Source organism: Macrobrachium rosenbergii, chromosome 20 (genome assembly GCF_040412425.1).
Source record: "Macrobrachium rosenbergii isolate ZJJX-2024 chromosome 20, ASM4041242v1, whole genome shotgun sequence".
NCBI classification, from domain to species: Eukaryota; Metazoa; Arthropoda; class Malacostraca; order Decapoda; family Palaemonidae; genus Macrobrachium; species Macrobrachium rosenbergii.
The window spans coordinates 15078178-15096062 of NC_089760.1; the positions used below are offsets into that span (position 1 = coordinate 15078178).

At 43.2% G+C, this 17885-nt stretch overlaps 1 protein-coding gene across 4 annotated transcripts in view; it reads left to right on the forward strand.

The window, feature by feature from the left end:
• LOC136849066 (uncharacterized) overlaps positions 1 to 17885 on the forward strand; it is a 68311-nt gene that overhangs the window by 39310 nt on the left and 11116 nt on the right. For all 4 annotated transcript variants that reach the window (XR_010856225.1, XR_010856228.1, XR_010856226.1 and 1 more), the window contains one exon: positions 4379 to 4460. The gene's annotated coding sequence lies outside the window, so the exon portion shown is untranslated. The remainder of the gene's footprint in view (positions 1 to 4378; positions 4461 to 17885) is intronic.

A 17885-nucleotide genomic window follows, 5' to 3' on the forward strand; every position in this document is an offset into this window, starting at 1 on the left:
ATCATAGGGTAGGCAACCAGCTTGCACTCCCTGACAGTGTTAATATGGATGCCTCCCGTACTCCTTAAGGGGAGTACAACTTGTGGGCAAAGTAACCTGATGAAATGCAAGAATTTATCTTCCTCCTCCCGCTCCTCGTTGTCAGTTTCTTCCTCCTCTCCTTCCTCATCTTGGAAGCACTCTCACAGAAATTCCATAGGGCTTCTAGTAAATGTCTTCCTTTAGAGGTTGGCGACAGCATGTGCTCACCTATGGGGGACTTTTGCCATGGGTAAGGCTGACACACAAGGTTCTCTGACATGTTTGTAAGTGTCTCCCTGTTTCTGAGGCACAGTGCTACTTCCTTAACATGTTTTCTGCTGAAGCTAAGGGAGAGAAAGACTTGTGGACAGAATAAAATGGAGAATGGAATTGCTTATCTTCTTCCTCCTCCTTGTTGGGCTCTTTCTCTTTATCTTCTGCTTCCTCTTTCTCTTGCAGGAAGAAGAAAAAATCCAGAAAGTCCTAGGAAAAATCCAAAAAGTTCTAAGAAGTCCCACTGAGATTCATGTGGCTACCTTTTCCTTTCAAGGGGCAGCGGTGAGGTTCATTCGCCTGTGGGTGTTCGTATTTTGTAGGTAGGGTTACACAAATTTCTGAGAGTGCTTGGTACCCTAAGTCTTCCAAGTCTTCTAGGAAGACTCATGATTCATGCACCCTTCCTTCTCCCAAAGCATGCATGGTAAGTCAGATCTACCTACTTGCTCAGAAAATGTGGAAACCAGTCTTCAGTCTCTTTCCATTGAACAAGCTTGTCCTACCGACTCTGTTCAAGATGGAAACAGTACGGACTGTGCTAGACTCCATTAGATAGGGTGACTTCATGCTTTTAAAGGATCTGAAGGGCAAGTCCCTTAAAGTACTTGTCCATCACTCCTCCAGGAAGTACCTCCACTTTGTTTGTGACAGGACTGCCTACCTGTTTAAAGCTCCTTGCTTCAGACTGCCAATAGCCCCCAGGTGTTCAAGTGTTTATTCACTCTGGTGTAGGCTTGGGTCCATTTGCAAGTTATAAGCGTGCTTTGATACCTGGACAAGAGGCTATAATTCAGGTGTCCTCAGAGGCACAGACAGTCTCACATTTTGTCATGATCTGGGATTTGTGATAAACTGGGAGAGGTCAGATCTAAAGCCCAAGCAGCAGGCAAAGTACCTGGGCTGCGTATAGACTTTCAGCAGCAAGAATCTTTCCATCAGTTTCTTGTGTCAGCTCCTTTCATGGCAGGAATAATCAGGTAATCATATGGCACCTGTCATCCCCGGAGAAATTCATCCTGCGTAGGTGACTTCACTTGCATTTTCTTCACTGGCAACTGAAACAATATTTGTCAGCCTCAAGCAACCCAACTTCAAGCAAGGGGATAAGAGAGGACCTTGCTTGGTGGGTGGACAACAGGAACCTCCCTGAGGGAGTTTCTTGTTACTCCCCACCTTCAGAGATGCTTCTGCTCTTGGGTGAACCAAAGGAGTACTGGGGCAAACATCTGAGCAACCTGTACTCCTCAGGTGTTTGAACAGAGGAAAGGCCTCATCTGCAGATCAACATCTCAGAAATGTGTGGTGGTGCTAGCTCAACGACCATTCCAAGATTGTGATGGGTCACTCTGTAGTATAGATGAGCAACAACTTATTGACTAAAGTTATTAAGCAGGGTGGGAGGGTTTTCCTTCACCTCAGAGAGTTGGTGAAGCAGTTACACAAGTGGGCAGTTTATCATGCCATTGAGATGTCTGTCAGGTACATTACAGGCAAGAGGAATATTTTGGCTGGCCAGCTCAGCTGCCAAGGGCAGGTGGTAGGAACAGGGTGGTCCTTACACACTTGCATGGGGAAGGCTGTTTCAGATCTAAGAAACTCAGTGTTAGACCTGTTCGCCGAAAGTGCACAACAGGAACCACCCACTGTTCTGATCTCGGATGCCAGATCCCTGGGTGGCCATGGGAAAATCTGGACATATATGGACAATCTGGAACATCTGCGCCATTCCCCCATCCAGTTTGGTCTGCCATTGATCAACCATATGCTGATCACCCTACGGCTCGGAATAACTATAGTAGCTCCTGCTGAGTATTTTACTGATCTGCTGGCTCTCTTGGCAAAGCACTCAAAAGAAATAACCCCTTGGCTCATTCTCCCACATTTTCAGAGGTATCATCGGGTGATTCACTCCCCTTAGCTACACATTTGGAGCTTATCCATAAGCTCCTTAGGAGTGCACAGATGTCTGGATACTTAGAAAAATCAGGCTGAAGGGACCAGATCTCTCTGCTCCAAGTTGAGTTGTCTACGCCCAAGAGGGATCTCTAGCATGCATTCTTGCTCTCCCTGGGACTTCAGCCTCTGAAGTGTACTCTACCTTGGGCATTGTAAGCCTTTGGAGGAAGCCTTGGACTATGATCTCACACTCAAGACTTTTCCTGCTAGTCTTTGCCTTGATAAAATGTATTGGCAAGTTGGAGAATTAGGAATCTCCTGTTCTCATTTGTTCCTCGGTTTGTTGCCAAAAATCAGAACATACCAGTTTTTGATGAGTTTTTCTTGGTCCCCTCTCTCCAAGATGCTCTTATGCCTGGTGTGAGCTGTAAGAAAGACCCAACCTCTTAGGTGATGTCCATGATCCCCTTCCTTTCTTGCTTCAAGCTGCAATCAAATGGGCTTACAATTTGTTCACTGAAGTGGACAACCATACAATTTAGCCAAGAGCCCGTAAGTTGGGTGTGGGACAATCCTTTGCACATTGAAGTAACTGCACAGCAGCACAGGTAATGAGGACAGGTGTCTGTAGACACCAAACCACCTTTACCTCACTCCACCTTTGGAATGTCACCTACAAGTTTCTCAATACCTTGTCCTTGAGACATGTGGTGACTGCTCAACAGCTTGTGCAGTCATTCCAAGCTCACTTCAGACAGGATAGCATCTTGTCCAAGGTACCTGGAGAGCTGAAGGCTGAGGTTGAGCAACTGGTTCCCACTTCCTTCTTTACTCTTGCAAGGCAGCATCTCAGATTTCACACTGGGTTGGGCACAGATACAAGCAGCTACACAATTGAGCACCCTATCTTAGAGCTCCAGTTTGTAAGGATGAGACTTCTTTTACTCTCCCTTTTAACAAAGGGGGACCAGTAGACTTATAATCTGATTTATTTAAAATTGACCTGACTTTAGCTGCCTTCTGACATGCAGAAGTCAAACTTAGCTCAGTCTTATTACTGCCATTTCTATGCCAGATTGTCAAGAAGTTACAGGTGTCATCCTGTTCACTTTCATGACTGGGAACACAATATTTCTGGGTGGAAATTCAACTTGCCAGTCAAGAGACTACCTCCCAACTAAGGAGTGAGCCTCCTATTCAAAAGGTGATGGTTTGTATTCCTGTAGGGACAAATAAAAAATATAAAAATGAATTTGTACTTTTCCTAGGCATACAAACCAGAGCCTCTTATCATAATCTCACCTTAACCATGCTTCTTAGTCCCTGATGTTGAAGGTAAAAGTGCTTGGCAATGGTACTGCACACACCCCATTTACCCCCTGTAGGGGGATGGTGCCATCAGTGCACCTCACAAGGTGCACTGTAGGCATTACTTAAGGTTCTTTGCAGCATCCCTTTGACCCCAAGCTGCAACCCTTTTCATTCCTTTTACTGTACCTCTGTTTGCATTCTCTTTCTTCTATCTTATTTTCCATTCTCTCCTAACAGTTGTTACATAGCACAGCTGCAAGGTTTTCATCCTGTTACACCTTTAAAACCTCCTTTACTTTCAATTTCCGTTTCAGCACTGAATGAGCTCATAAGTCTTAGCACTTGGCCTTTGGCCCAAATTTTACATTCCATTCCATTCCACACTCCCTTTACCACCAGATACCTACCTTGTTACCAAGTTTCAAAAACTAAGGCCAGCTCACACTGAGGAATACTCCTACTTAGAAGGCTCTGGTTTGTATACCTAGCAAATTTTTTATAGTCACATATTTGAAACTGAAGGTTATGAAATCTAAATACTGTATGTATATTCTAAAAATTGCATCTGGTTTTAACTGGGGGACATGAAAGACTTCATTATTGAGAGTACTGTATAATATTTATTGTGTAGGTGAAATACATTTTTCTGCAAATAAAACCCAATTAAAAGAACTTGTTGTACATAACATGGGTCTTAGAATACTGTATGCTCCATTGCATTTAGAACCTCACCTGTTAGGTGCATTTGTACAGTGTACTACTGAATTACTAATTAATTTGTGATGTCAAACCTAGAAGAAAAAAAGAATTTGGTAATTTGTTTATTTTTTCCCTTCAGTGAGACATGACATAAATATTTATTTATTTTTTCAAGGTGAGCCTTGGGTTTCACATGCCGGCAAGGTCTTTAGCGCGCCACTACGCCAACATATCTGCTGGAGTCGGACCAGATACAGGTAACTACACTCCAAGCACCCAGTCTGTTTAGTCTCCAAACTATGTTTCCTTCTGCCCTCCCTTTTAACAAGGGAATGGGAAAGTTAGGTAGAGTTCATGAACCCATTACTTAGTATTAGCCAGAATTAGTTGTCGGCCACCTTGAATTCCTCTATGGAGGATTTCATAGTTCTCTGAATATTTTTCTTACTTAGGCGAGTCCTCTTCCTGGGTCAGACACTCATTTGCACCAAAGACCCTGCCACTCTGTCAACCCACACATTTTCCAGACCAAGTAGGGAGATTACAGGAATCATTGCATCTATGTGTGCCAAAGGCCCTACTACTCTGTCAACCCATTTTCCTGACCTAGTAGGGAGGTTATAGGAATCATTGCATCCATGTGTAAAAGGCAATTGTATTTCTTTAGTTAAAAGACTGAAGGAAAAATATTATTACTGACATACAGTGAGTGAAGGGTATTCCTCCATTCACTTCCCCAGTACTGTACTACTGTAGTTGCCAGTTAATGACCTTGTTAACAAGTTCAACAACCACCCCAGCTCCTACTGAGCTTACTCCTATATAAAAGGCTCTGGTTCATATGCCCAAGAAAAAGACAAAATACCATAAAAACCTAAATATAATCAAACAAAATTATATCCTGTCCTTCACAACTTTTATAGTGCACACAAACTTCCACTCAGCACTGGGGATGAGAGGTGGAACAGCTTTTCTCATTTGGAGGACTATATTTAATTCACACTTTCACCATACAAAACAGGTAGCAGAGAGGAGAGTATTCTCCTCCCCTTCCTTTCTACCATTTACAATCCACAGGTCAAGTGTAGAGAACCAACCTTTCATCAATGGTCATCATCCATACCCACCTTGGTAAAGTAAATGAATGATCACCAGAGGACAAGGGGGAAGAATATACGTAATGTAATGACAGTATAAGTAGAATAATCAATGAAAGACAGAGCAGAAAAATTAGAATGGAAAAAGAATAGATATAGAAAAATGCCAAAAATTGGACCTATGTAAATGACAATGTGAAAAAAATATGGACATAAAAAAGTTAAAAATAAATAGATCTTGACCAGAGCACAGTCAGTTGTATACAAACTCCAAAAAAGGCTGCTTTATGGTAGAAGAAACTACAGCTCAGGAAGTCATTTAAGAAATTTCCCTTACCAATGAACCAGCATGCAAATGAAGGTGAGGAAAGATTGAGAGGTGAAGAAAAGAAAACTTAGAACTGATGTCCAGTGTCTTTAGACTTATTTTTGCTCTTAAATAAAATTGCCTTGTGACACAAGAACTCTCAGCTCTGCAGGTCACTTTAGAAAGATAACCAAGTTACCACTAACCCACCAGAGCAGTTGAAAGTGAAGAAAGATACTGTAAACAGATGAAGAAAAGAAAAATCTAGATCTGATATTCTAACCCCTTTTCTTTCCTCTAGGTCAGTTGCACACTGACTCTGAAAAGGCTTCTTTGAGATAAAGGAAGCGATAGCTAACCAAGTAGTTAATGGAAGATGACCAAGTTACTGATGAGGCATCATGGGTGACAAAACTGGAAATGACAAACAAAGGAAATTTAAACTTCGAACTGGTGTCCACTGTCTTCAGCCTCCTTTTCTCTCTTCTAATAGCTGGTTTTCCTCATGAAGTCAAAGGAAAAGAGGTGAGGTAAGATTGAGAGATTGTGGAAAGAAAACCTTAGAACTAGAATCCACCAACTTTGACCTCCTTTTCTATCTTCTATCAGTTCCAATTAAGACTCCAAAAAGGTTTCAAGACAGAGGAAATCTAAGCTCAGCAAGATATTTAAGGATAACATCCATGTTAGTGATGCATCACCATAGCAGACGAAGGCAATGAAAAAAGGGCAGATGAAGAAAAAACTTAGAATAATGTTCTCTGTCCTCACCCTCATTTTCTTTCTTCTAACAGTCAGATGCAAATACAGTAGGTGTTTATTTGTGCCTATTCTGTCATGCTACACCTTGACTCCATCCAGAACCTTCCAAACACCGTCAGTACCCTGAAAGTGCATAGGGAAGTTGAGTGGACTTTCAAGAATGATTAGAGCAACCTGTAAAAGCCTAGTTCCAGAGTAGTAGGACTCTAAATCTGACACAATTTTTGCACTGAGTCATAATCACCACAGCTAATAAGATGCTTTCAGTATCATTAGTATGGGCAACATAACTAATGAATAGCAACTGTTGTTTATCTGCATTTGCCATCACAATACCATGCCACATCTGGAAAAGTACAAGGGAAATATGAAATCTGAAATACTCCACTCAAAAGGTGAGGCAAGACTCTCAAGCACTGTGAAGATGAAAAGATCCAGAATGACTAAAACAGCGGCAGCAGCTCCCACACCAAAATATTCATTCATCACTAGTTTTTATTAGAAGAATAAAAAGTGGTTAGTACAGTGCAGAATCATACAATTGCTCCCCAAGTTGCAATTATTTGCTTTATGATTTTACAGTGGCAATACCAAGAATACCCCTGTAGACTGTACCTAATTTTTGTATTTTGATTTCTTCCCAGGCAAGTGATGCTGGGTACCATACTCTCATGAATATGGGCAATCATGTAGCAGCAGCAGTGTTCCTCTTCTCAGTCTGCCTTGGAATCTCTTAGTGTAAACAAGTTTTTTTTTTATACCCTTCTTTGTGTTTAGAAACAAACTTCTATGATGGCCATGAAAGGCAAATCTGAGCTTTCTGGTACAAGTGAGACAATTACTCAAGGCAAAAGTTACAGCAACATGCCCTTAACATGTATAACATGGGAACTTTGACTTTCACAATCAAAGATCTTGACCATTTTGAAGGATAAGCGAAATAATTATGCTATGAACTCTTTGGCATCAGTTAAATCCACTGTTATCAAGAGGAAAAAAGCTGTACAGTAGTCCTAAGTAAGTACTATTTGTGTGTTTAAAGTAGGCTATGCTGTTTGTTAGTATTTCTTAGTAAAATGAAAGCACTCGTAACAGCTATTTTCAACTTACAATATTTACACCTAGTGACAGGATTTAAAACCTAATCCCATTTTTGTAGGAAAATCTTGTACACAGTAAATTTTGAACCCCAGATCTTCTAAGCACTCAGTAGTTAGGCTAAGCTGAATTAAACATTGGAGCATGAGGCTACACTTAACACGTCAATGTCTAATGCCGTATATGTTTGTAACATACAGAATACTGTACCTAATTAAGCAGTAAACACAACATTGGGCTATGATTCACACACTTATAAAACTTAATACGTGTTAGTACAACAAGCTTTTCGCATAAAATACTATGAAAGGGTATAACTTAACATGTACTTTCAATAGAAGCAAAATATGAAATGTAATGGGATGATGAGTAACATGAAATACACACTTGTACCTATGGAGATATGAACCTGTGCTTTCAAAATGGGATAACCAGCGCATCTCATACTTCACCAGTTTGTGCTGACTATAAAAAGCAGATTCTTATTGGGTAGGCCCCCTGGCATTTCCCCAACCTCTACTGGCCTAGCTCGCCTATTGTGTTACCTGCCACGCTTGCTTTAGGTTAGGTTTTTGTGTGTATAAAACAATTTATGCTAACGTACTTTTGGGTTTTTTTCACCTTGTTTGTGAGAAATTTTTGTGCATTTGGAAAACTTTATTCCTTGTAGTCTGGTGTGTGGTTTCTTGTGAATTTTTAGTTAAGGCTGGTGTGAGTTTTGGTGTGCATCATTCAGCAGCGCCAGCAATTTCAAGGGAACCATCTCCTGCCCCCGCTAAGGATGGGAGTGATGGCAGAGATGGTAGCAACAATGAAGATGCTGGCCATCCTTAGAGATGGTCCTAAAAACCAATATGGCAGCCCAAGTGAGCTTCCCACAGGTGACCTCTAACCGTCGACATCATCATGTAGGGATGAGGAAGGGGAGAGAACTAGGCCAAAGAAGAGGTTGAGGTCCCCTGCCTGTTTTGCCCCCTTCCTGCCCCCAAAAAAAAAAAAAAAAAAAAACACACACACACACACAGCAGCAGCACAAGACTTTCATGCTCAGTCTTGGTGACATCCAGACCCTACCTGGACAGCAGAGCAAGACACCGTCAGAGGGTATCTGCTTCTCTGGGAGGAGAGACTACTGGAGGTCCGGCAGTAGAGAAAGACTCTCGGCAAGACAGAGCTGATCACTGAGACTAAGAGATTCACCAGAGCAGTCAGTTGTTGAGGCAACCTGACAGGTTGGGTAACTGTTCCCCTTCAAGACAGAGCAGCTGATACAATAGGAGTCACAGTCTGTCCATCTGGAGAAGAGATTCCTGGTCTTGGAGGAGCTATGCCACATCATGATCCAGACTCAAGGCATCTGGAAGGAGGGACTCTCCAGTTTGATCTTCCCCTCTACAGCTTCCCCCCATCTCCAACTTGAGTCCTGCCAGGCTCTTATCTAGGGTAAACCAAGATTGCTGCAGTCTATATGCCCTGCCTGTGGTCGAAACATGTGCACCCACTATCTCAGTAACTGCAGGCAGAGACACAACACAGTGGTTCCAGACCTAAGATTTGAGAGGTTCTCCATCCCATCTTCAAGGGATTTTGTCAGTGGAGATAGACAAAATGCTCCTGTGCCCAGTCAGAGCAGTCAAACATTACCTTACAGCGCCTATTAGCCAGTGTAAAAGACGTTCGAAGTATGGACAGAAGGAGGAGGTCTCAAAAAACACTGTCTCCTTCTGCTTGCAAGAAGTCATCACCAAGGCACACTCCGTCGACTGAAAAACAGACAGCAGAATATTAGCCACAGTGTAAAAGGCCGTTTGAAGTATGGACAGGAGAAGGAGGTCTCAAAAAACACTGTCTCCTTCTGGTTGCAAAAAGTCATCACCAAGGCCCACTCCGTTTACAGGGAAGTCGGAGAACTCTTGAGGAAAGTGAGACCCCACAATATCAGAGTGATAGGACTGTCAGTTGCTTCCATTCGCCAAGTGATGAAAATAGTAGTGTGGCAGAGGCAGTCCACCTTCACAACCTTCTGTCAGGGATTTGTCTCAAGTCCCTGGACACCCTCACCCTGGGTCTCATAATCGCCACCCAGCAGGTGGTATAAGGGGTGGCGCTCTGCCTGAGAAGGGAACCCCTTACTCCCCCAATGGGGCAGGGGAAGGTGGGAGGACAGTGGCAATTTCTCATCAAAGGAAGATTGAGAGAGGGAGGTGAGTACCACAAGATTAAATCCACCCTTCCTCACATGGTTTCAGAGAAGTCCATGTCCTGAGGGACATGTGGTACTCAACTCTCTGCTCTTGAGAGAGTCAGAATACCCTGTGTACATGTTTCAAACTAGGAATGGGTAGGTGTCGGTGGGGTTGGAGACGCAGACACCTAAGAAGCAAGCCTCAATTTATGAAAGTTTGCGTTTGTATCCCCACAAACACTAAATTTTTCAAGTAATTTGTATTTTTCCTGGGTATACAAACCATAGCTTTCATAGAGGACTTACCCACCTCATCTCCTACTCATCTATCCAATCTACTGTTGTCCCTCCCGTTCTAACTTAAAACAAGGTGCATATTGGTAGCTGGCTACCGACAAGGGAGGAATGCCCTCTATCAGTTGGTATGCATTCACTGTACCCATGCATTCACTTTACTTTTTGGCCCGTCTGAGACAGACATGTCTCTTCTGGTGCCTGCTGTTTAACTTAATTCTGTATTATTCTTTTGGTTTTTGAAAATAATTTTTGTTTTGAGATATTTTGCCTATTTTGAAATATGCAACAAGTGCTATTCTGCTACATTTTGTTATTTTCGCTCTTTCTTGCTGCATAGTTATTCCCTTTTGATATAATGCAAACCCAGCTTTGTATTAGCCTTGGTGTTTGTTCCTTTACTCTGTTATATCTTTTTCTGTTACATACCCAAGGAGAGGGGCCTGTCTCTCACCTGCCAACCATTCTATTTTTAGATGTCTTTTCAACATCGTTGTATCAAACATCCTAATTCTACATCCATTTTTGTTTGTTCTGAAGTGTTTTCTCTCTAAACAAGCAGTTTTTCTTTTGACTGCACAATTACTTGAAATGTCATAATGTTTTGTCTTTCAGATGATGTAGAGATTGTAGAGATTGGTGGTTTTGTAACCGTTGTACAAGACCTCTGCTTGCCTTCCAGCATGGCTCCCCCAGCCCTTGACACAAGGAAGAAGTGGAGGTTGATGTCGCAGGACCTTTAGGCAGTTTCCGATCTCGACAAGTTGTGTCCAGTTCTGTCTACAGTTCCTGTCTGTGGTTCTTGCTCCATCTTTGTGGGGGGAGGTTGGGCATTTCTACGCCCCTTCCCCTCCTCTTATTCCTACTTTGAAGGATGAGAAGTCCCATGAAGCTTTCCTTGATAAAGTTCCTTTGCCTCCTTTGCTCTTTTCATTGTCATTTGCTGTATTGCAGTTTCTCCGTCTTCTTTCTTACCCTTCTAGAGACATTGGGTGGAAGATTACATTGTGACTGGAGAGAGACGACTTGCCATTGGGGCTGCAGCCAACGAACTGAGTTCAACCAATTGTTTTGGTTAAGGTGTATGCTTCATTGCTGTGTGTAATAGCTTCAAGAGCTACTTCATCCCCCCCCCAAAGTTTTCTATGTTAGATTTGCAGAAGTTGAGCCTTCTCCTTCACGTATCTCCCCCAACATGCATCTGCCATCAGTGCTGCTCCCGCCCAGATCTTTGTCTTTCCCCTTCCTTCAGTTGTTCTTTGGAACACAGACGAGCAGTTTTTTAGTTCCAGAGTACTAGAGTTCATAGCATTCTAGGACTTCTCTTCCCTGCATTTTCCTTTGAGAGCAGTTCCTGGTTGCTGTTTTCAGCGATGCCGCCACAGTTTCCAGATGTCTAAGCTGAAGACGCTCTCCGAGGAAGGAAGAATTCGTGGCAGTGCAATATTGCACGACCTTGACTTTGCTTCATGTTGTACAAGGAAGAAGAAGAGAGGCCCAGGGTTGGCAGATGTAGCCTTGCCCCTGTCACAATGTTGCACGGCCGTGACTGTTTTTGATGTTACTGTGGTTTTCCGATTGTCCTTAGCCAAAGATTTGCTCTACAAGATGAAAATGCACGTCCATGCAGATGTTGCATTGCTGTGTCCTTTCTACAATTGTTGCATGACCAAGGTACAACTCTCTTTGGTTGTTTTGGCTGTCTTCTTCCATCCTCTGTCTATGGACAGACTTGGAGTTTCTTCTACTTAGCCTGAGTGAGTGTCAAGTATGTGGATGTTTCTTCATTCCCTCACATTCTGGCTTGAAAACATTGCCACAGCAGGGCACGTCCGGGTCCGCACCCCCATCCATGTTCATGTGGAGGTGTAGAGAAAAACAAGACAGCTCTTGTGGGGGTTTTTCCACTGTTCATGTGAAGGTTTCATAATGGATGGATCGCTCTTCAGAGAACATTCCCGCCACAACAATTGCGTCTGTAACAGCCCCCCCACCCCCTCCCCCTCCCCCTCATTCATGAGGTAGCAATGGAGGTCATCAACATCTCCATGGCTCTGTGGGGCTGCGCCTCTGCTCTACCTTTTAAGAAGAATCCCCTGGTAAATGAGATTACCCTTCCGAGAGTGATTCTACCTCCACGGTCAAGTGAATGGCATCAACAGTGCTTCCGTGAAGGTCATTGGTGGGACTCCCATGAATGTTTGGAATACAGCACCCACCCATGTTTGTGTGATTAGTGGACATGTCTACCAACACAACAAAAAATTAGAGGTATTTTGTTCAGTCATTCCAGATCCCTGGGCCGTGGCAGAGGACTCCTTCAAGATCCTTGGGACAATCTGGATGTTTATGCTTTCCCCTCTTTTGCCTAATCTGCCAAGTTATCAACAGTGATGATTTCTCAGAACCTCAGAATGACCCTCGTAGCTCCCTTGTGGCCACATGCAGAATGGTACCCCAATCTTCTAGCCTTACTGACAGAGGCACCGAGAGAAGTTCCATCTTGGCACAGCCTTCTACGCCAACTGCACATCGAGAGATTTTACCAGTCGGTAGGGTTCCTATCTCTTCATGGTTGGAGACTATCCAGTATCTCCTCAAAGCGAGAGGCTTTTCTCATAGAGCAGCAACAGAAATGTCTGGTTAACTCGGGAAATCTTCTACAGCTGTGTACCAGGAAGGGGCCGTCTTCTGTGATTGGTCTCTCCAGCTGGAACAACTATTCAATACTATAAGTAGTAGACTTCCTCATTTTCCTCCAGAGAGAGAAGCTTCTTTCAGTGTCAGCAATAAAGGGCTATAGGGCTGCTCTAGGTCTAGTACTGCGTTTGAAGGATGTAGACCTTTCTTCTTCATGGGAAATTTCTATGCTCCTCAGGATTTTGAGCAGTCCTGTTCCCCGAGAGATCTTAAACCTCCTAACTGGGACCTAACACTGGTGCTTAGCGGTCTCGCATGTAGTCCATAGGAACCCTTGAGAGATTCATCAGACAGAAATTTGACCCTGAAGACTGTTTTCCTTTTGGCCTTGGCCTCTTCAAAGAGAGTTGGCGAACTACACGGACTTTCTTTGATGTCAAACACACAAGGGGTTGGGGGTCAGCAGCCTTCAAATTGTCCCAGAATTTTTGACTAATACTCAAAATCCCTCGGTTCACGACAATAGATTAGGGTCTTTTTCCATCCCTTCCCTTGGAGATTTTGTTGGTAACAACCCTCAGTAATTACAGTAAAACCCCTGCATTTGCAGTCTCACGATTCGTGGACTTGCCCATTTGTAGATTTCTCTATCTGCAGAAAATTCGCCCTTTTGTAGTATTTTTCACTGAGAAATATTCACTAATTACTGTATTTTCATATCATTTTCATGACTAAATGCATTTTTTGTGATAAAATTCAAATACTCAGGTACAAGCATTTTTAGAGGGTTTTTTTTTTTGAACTATCAAAATAGGCAGTTCTGAGTGATTTTAGAGGGGTTTTTTAAGTATTCGCGAATTTTAGCTATTTGTGTGGGATGTGGTGCATCCCCTGCGAATAAAGGGGGTTTACTGTACTTTTATGTCCCATCAGGGCACTGCGTATCTAAAAACAGGACTCAACATCTCAGACTGGGTTATCAAAGGCTTTTTGTTCATACAGGCCAGAAAAAGAAGTAAGTGTCCAAGAATACTATCTCCTTTTGGCTAAAAGAAGTAATCAAGCAAGCATATATGTACAGTACTACTTCAAATTCAGATGCCAATTCAGTGAGTGCAAGAGCACATGATGTCAGGGGTCTAGGCCCTTCCATTGGTTTCAAAAAGAACTTGTCGGTTCAAAGGATTTTAAAGGCTGGTACGTGGCTATGCCAAACCACCTTCACATCCTTCTATCTGCAGGACGTTGCCCACAGGTCCTTGGACACTCTCCTTGCATCCAGTGGTGGCTGCTCAACAAGTTGTGTAGCTCATCCAGTGCCCCTAGCAGGACAGTTTGTATGTCACCTAAGATGTTGGTTTTGAAAGTGAGAGTGAATGGGATGGCTGGTCATCTTCCTTTCTTTCTTTTTTCTCCTTTACTGGTGGGCAGTGGAGAGAAATAATCCATCATATGCTGGAACTGGTCAGATACAGGTGAGTAAGCCACATCCATTATTTTTAATTTATATATGAAAGCAAGTCCTTCCTCTCTCTTGCAAGAGGAGAGTGGAAAGACAACAAACGAGGTTGGTGGCTAACGTGAATTTGTTGTCTCTGACAATTAAGGTTCTTTATTTTCTTTAAGACACAGTGTAACAGGAATTACATTGTCCCTTAACCCAGATGTCTGGTTGGCAAATAACCTTGTACTTTAAAGATCAGAGGTATGTGATGCTTCCTATGTCCTACTTTGGCCAGGAAGTGAGCCAGGATGAGCTGGACCTCCAGTCGGTTCAGGGGCTTTCCTCTATCCTTCCTCCAAGAGAAGTCTACCTTATGTTAAGATCAAAGGTTTGTTCTGTATATGAACAAAAGACAAATTTTAAATCAGTTTGTATTTTTCATAACTAATAAACATGCGGTCTTAGCATACTGTATTGCCCACCTCAAGCCACCCCCACACATTACCTGGGATATAGAGGGATGAAGAAATTTGTTTTTATTTAGCATTTCCCAACGTTTTTGTGAGAGAGAGAGAGAGAGAGAGAGAGAGAGAGAGAGAGAGAGTAATTGTCGCTGTGAGTGGTCTGGTTGTTGGAGTTGGTTTTACGGCTGTCTCTCTGTCTGTCGGTCTGTCGGGAGTTTTTCGCTTTTTGGGAGGTCTTGGGCAGTTGAGGTCCAACCTTGAAAGTGAACGGGAGTTCGTCTGTTTTTTGGGACCAAATTAATGGTTCATGTGTCTCATCAGTTTCGTGGGTGTGTGCTGTGATTGGCGACCTCAGGGTGAGTGTTGGCGTGTTGTTTTGTTTGAGGGTTAGAATTCCTCCTCAGCTGCAATTGAGGTTGGTGGCTGGTAGTGTGACTGAAGAGAAGGATGGAAGAGGAACTGGTATTGAGAGAGGAGAATACGTGGTTGAGGGGTGAGAATGAGAGATTGAGGAGTCAGTTGGAGGAGGTGGATTGAAAGGGGAGATGAAAGAGTCAGAAGAGAGAATGGAAGAGAGGATGGATAAAAAGTTGGACATGAAAGGTGTGGAAGAAATGGTGAAAGGTATGTTCAAGGGTGTTTTTGGAGAAGGGGCTGTTGGAGGCAGGTTCTGGAACCAATGGAAGTGAGTGATGAAAGTGATATGGGAATAGGAAGTAAGAAACGAGGGAATGAGAGGCGTAAGGAAAAGGGAATGAAAAGCAAGGGAAGGAACAGAGGGAAAGTAAGGATAAGTCAGGGAAGAAAAGGGAAGAAGGGAAAGGAAAGGAAACTGGTAAGAAGGGAAAGGAAGGGAAAGGCAGGAAAGAAGGGGTGAAGGCAGTAGTGATAGTGAAATTGGATAAAAGTGGATAAAAAGAGGGGGAAGAAGAGTGTAATGAGTAAGATGAATGCAGAAGTGGACTTTTTGTATCCAAGAGGGTGAAAGGACAGAGCGAAAGTTTATGTATTGAGGGAGGTACCATATAATGAGTATGGAAGTAGGGATGTGCATGATTTCTTTAGGGAGTATGAAAGGTTTTGTCAGATAAGTATGGGGAAAGTAAGAGAGTATGGGCAAATGTATAGGGTTATTATGGTGTGGGAGAGGTTGAGTATGACAAGGTGAAAGCTAGAATTCCGCCACACTGGGATAAGGAAACTGATGTGATGGAGCCAAGATGGGGCGAGGGAGGTCATCAGAACCACCTCCTCACCACCATCTCGGCTAGCTCCCATTGCCACTAAATTTCTTGTACTTTTTTAACCGGACTCCAGCAGGCACTAGAGCAGGTTTGTTAGTTATGAAAAATTTGTCATTTTTTACACATGGCAAAGTAATCCATGAAAAATTTCATTTTTTTACACATGGGAAAGTAATCCCATTCATAAAGTTCTCATTGTTCCTACTCAACCTTGGTATTAGAATCTCTTCTGGAGTCAGGATGATTCCAGTCTCAACAGCAGTCTTAGTATCTTCTTCAGCAGGTGCTTTTCATAGGATGAAGACGTAGGCCACGGCCACGAGAACATGAACCAGTGGCCCTGCAGGAGACAATGTCATTTTTGAGGGACTGCTTTGGCTGACCGCGTCTGATCAAAACCATTCCTGACATCATGTCTGAGAGGCAGCTACAGACGTCCTCTCCTGACTGAATCCATCCTCAGTGTATGAGGGATGACCCCAAGTGGGACTGCTTCCCTTACAGCAACGTTTTTCATGGCCGCGTTATAAGACTGTCCTTTGGTACCTGTACAATGTGGTCACCTCTTTCCACAGATCATCCGTGGCCTCCATCTACCATTGATTCTTCGGTCTTTGGATCAGCTCAAATGTATTTTACTCCTCCCTCTCTGGTTCCCTTATCCTCTCTCGATGACTCAGTTGTATTGTCAGCTGGAGTCACTGGAAGTTTTGTATCAAGTGTTCAAGACTTGTGACTATTGATCCATTTATGGGGGTACACAGGGAAGCAAGAGTGTGCCTGATAGAAACGTCAGAGCTAGGATCGGTCCTCTCCTTTTTTTAAGTCACCCTCAGAACAATACTATAATGATGTTGTGCTTCTTTCCCTAACTGAAGATCTTAACTAGCAAAAAACACAGTGTTTCTGATTGTATACCTCCTTGCTTCTGCAGATCAGTGACAGTGGTAGTGTTGTTGGACATGACCTCAATGTTTGGAGCCTGGGGAGGACAGCCCACAACTCCAAAAACTTGATGTGCTCTGGGCTGTGCCTCAGATGACCACATGCTTATTCTCCTGGAGTTCTATTGTTTTGAAATGGCTGGTATTTAATTGGTCTCTAACTTTCCAATGCCTTTAGGACAAAGAAAAGGACTGTAGAGAGCAACTTCAGCAGTGCTTCCATTGACAGAGGCAACAGTAGGAGAACTGCCTTTCTAACAAGCCCCATGAATAGCAACAGAAAACAAAGGTATCAGAGAAGATGAAGACTTAGATCCAGAATGAGAGACCACTGGCAAGGTTGCAGTTGATGCGACAAGTGCAGTCAAAGTCATGGTCAGCATGGATAATGGGACCTCCGCTGATGTCGCAGCAGCTGCGTTAGTCACTATCAATGGTGTAGATATCATAGAAGATTGTATTGAGATCATGGGCATCTCTGGAGATGAATGGCCAACATACAACCAAGTTTTGCAATAGATTCGAGAGGTGCCAGTGATTTCTTCGGTCCCTTTGGATCACAGAGACATGATAGTCATCCCTTTCAACTCAGGAAGTGAGGATAAGAAGGAATTCAATGCTAAGACTGCTTTCTTCCCCATGTGTGGCCTCCAGTGGAAAGTGCAGTTAGACTTAAGGATTTTTTTACGGTGACTGGATCCTGGGTGGTAGATGTCCTTTGGTAGGATATCAACTTCCCTTGAGTTCCTACCACTCCCCATTAACCATCCAGTCCACAAGTTCGTTCCAGCTTGTTGAAGTGTCTTCCCCTGTGGGGAAGTTAAAGGTTATACTGTATGAATTCATGTGGTAATTGTGCAACCCAGTTCCTGATTTCTACAACTATCCCTCTCTCATAGAGGGGACAGGTATTTAGAAATCAGTCATAGATCCTTTCTTTCCCAACCCATTTCAACAGCCTTGGTTCAAGACAGAAACAACACGCTCCATGCTTGCAACCATCAAGGAGTCAGATTTGATTCCTACATTGGGTAGAGGGGAACGAGTATTTCCAAATACTGTACTTAACCCATCAGTCCTTCTGCAAGTTCCTCTGCTTCATTTCCGAGGAGACTTTGTACCTCTTCAGAGCAGACAGCTCCATGCCTAACTCGGCTGTATGCTTCCGACTTCTCCTCAGGTTTTTCATTTGGCCCTTCACCT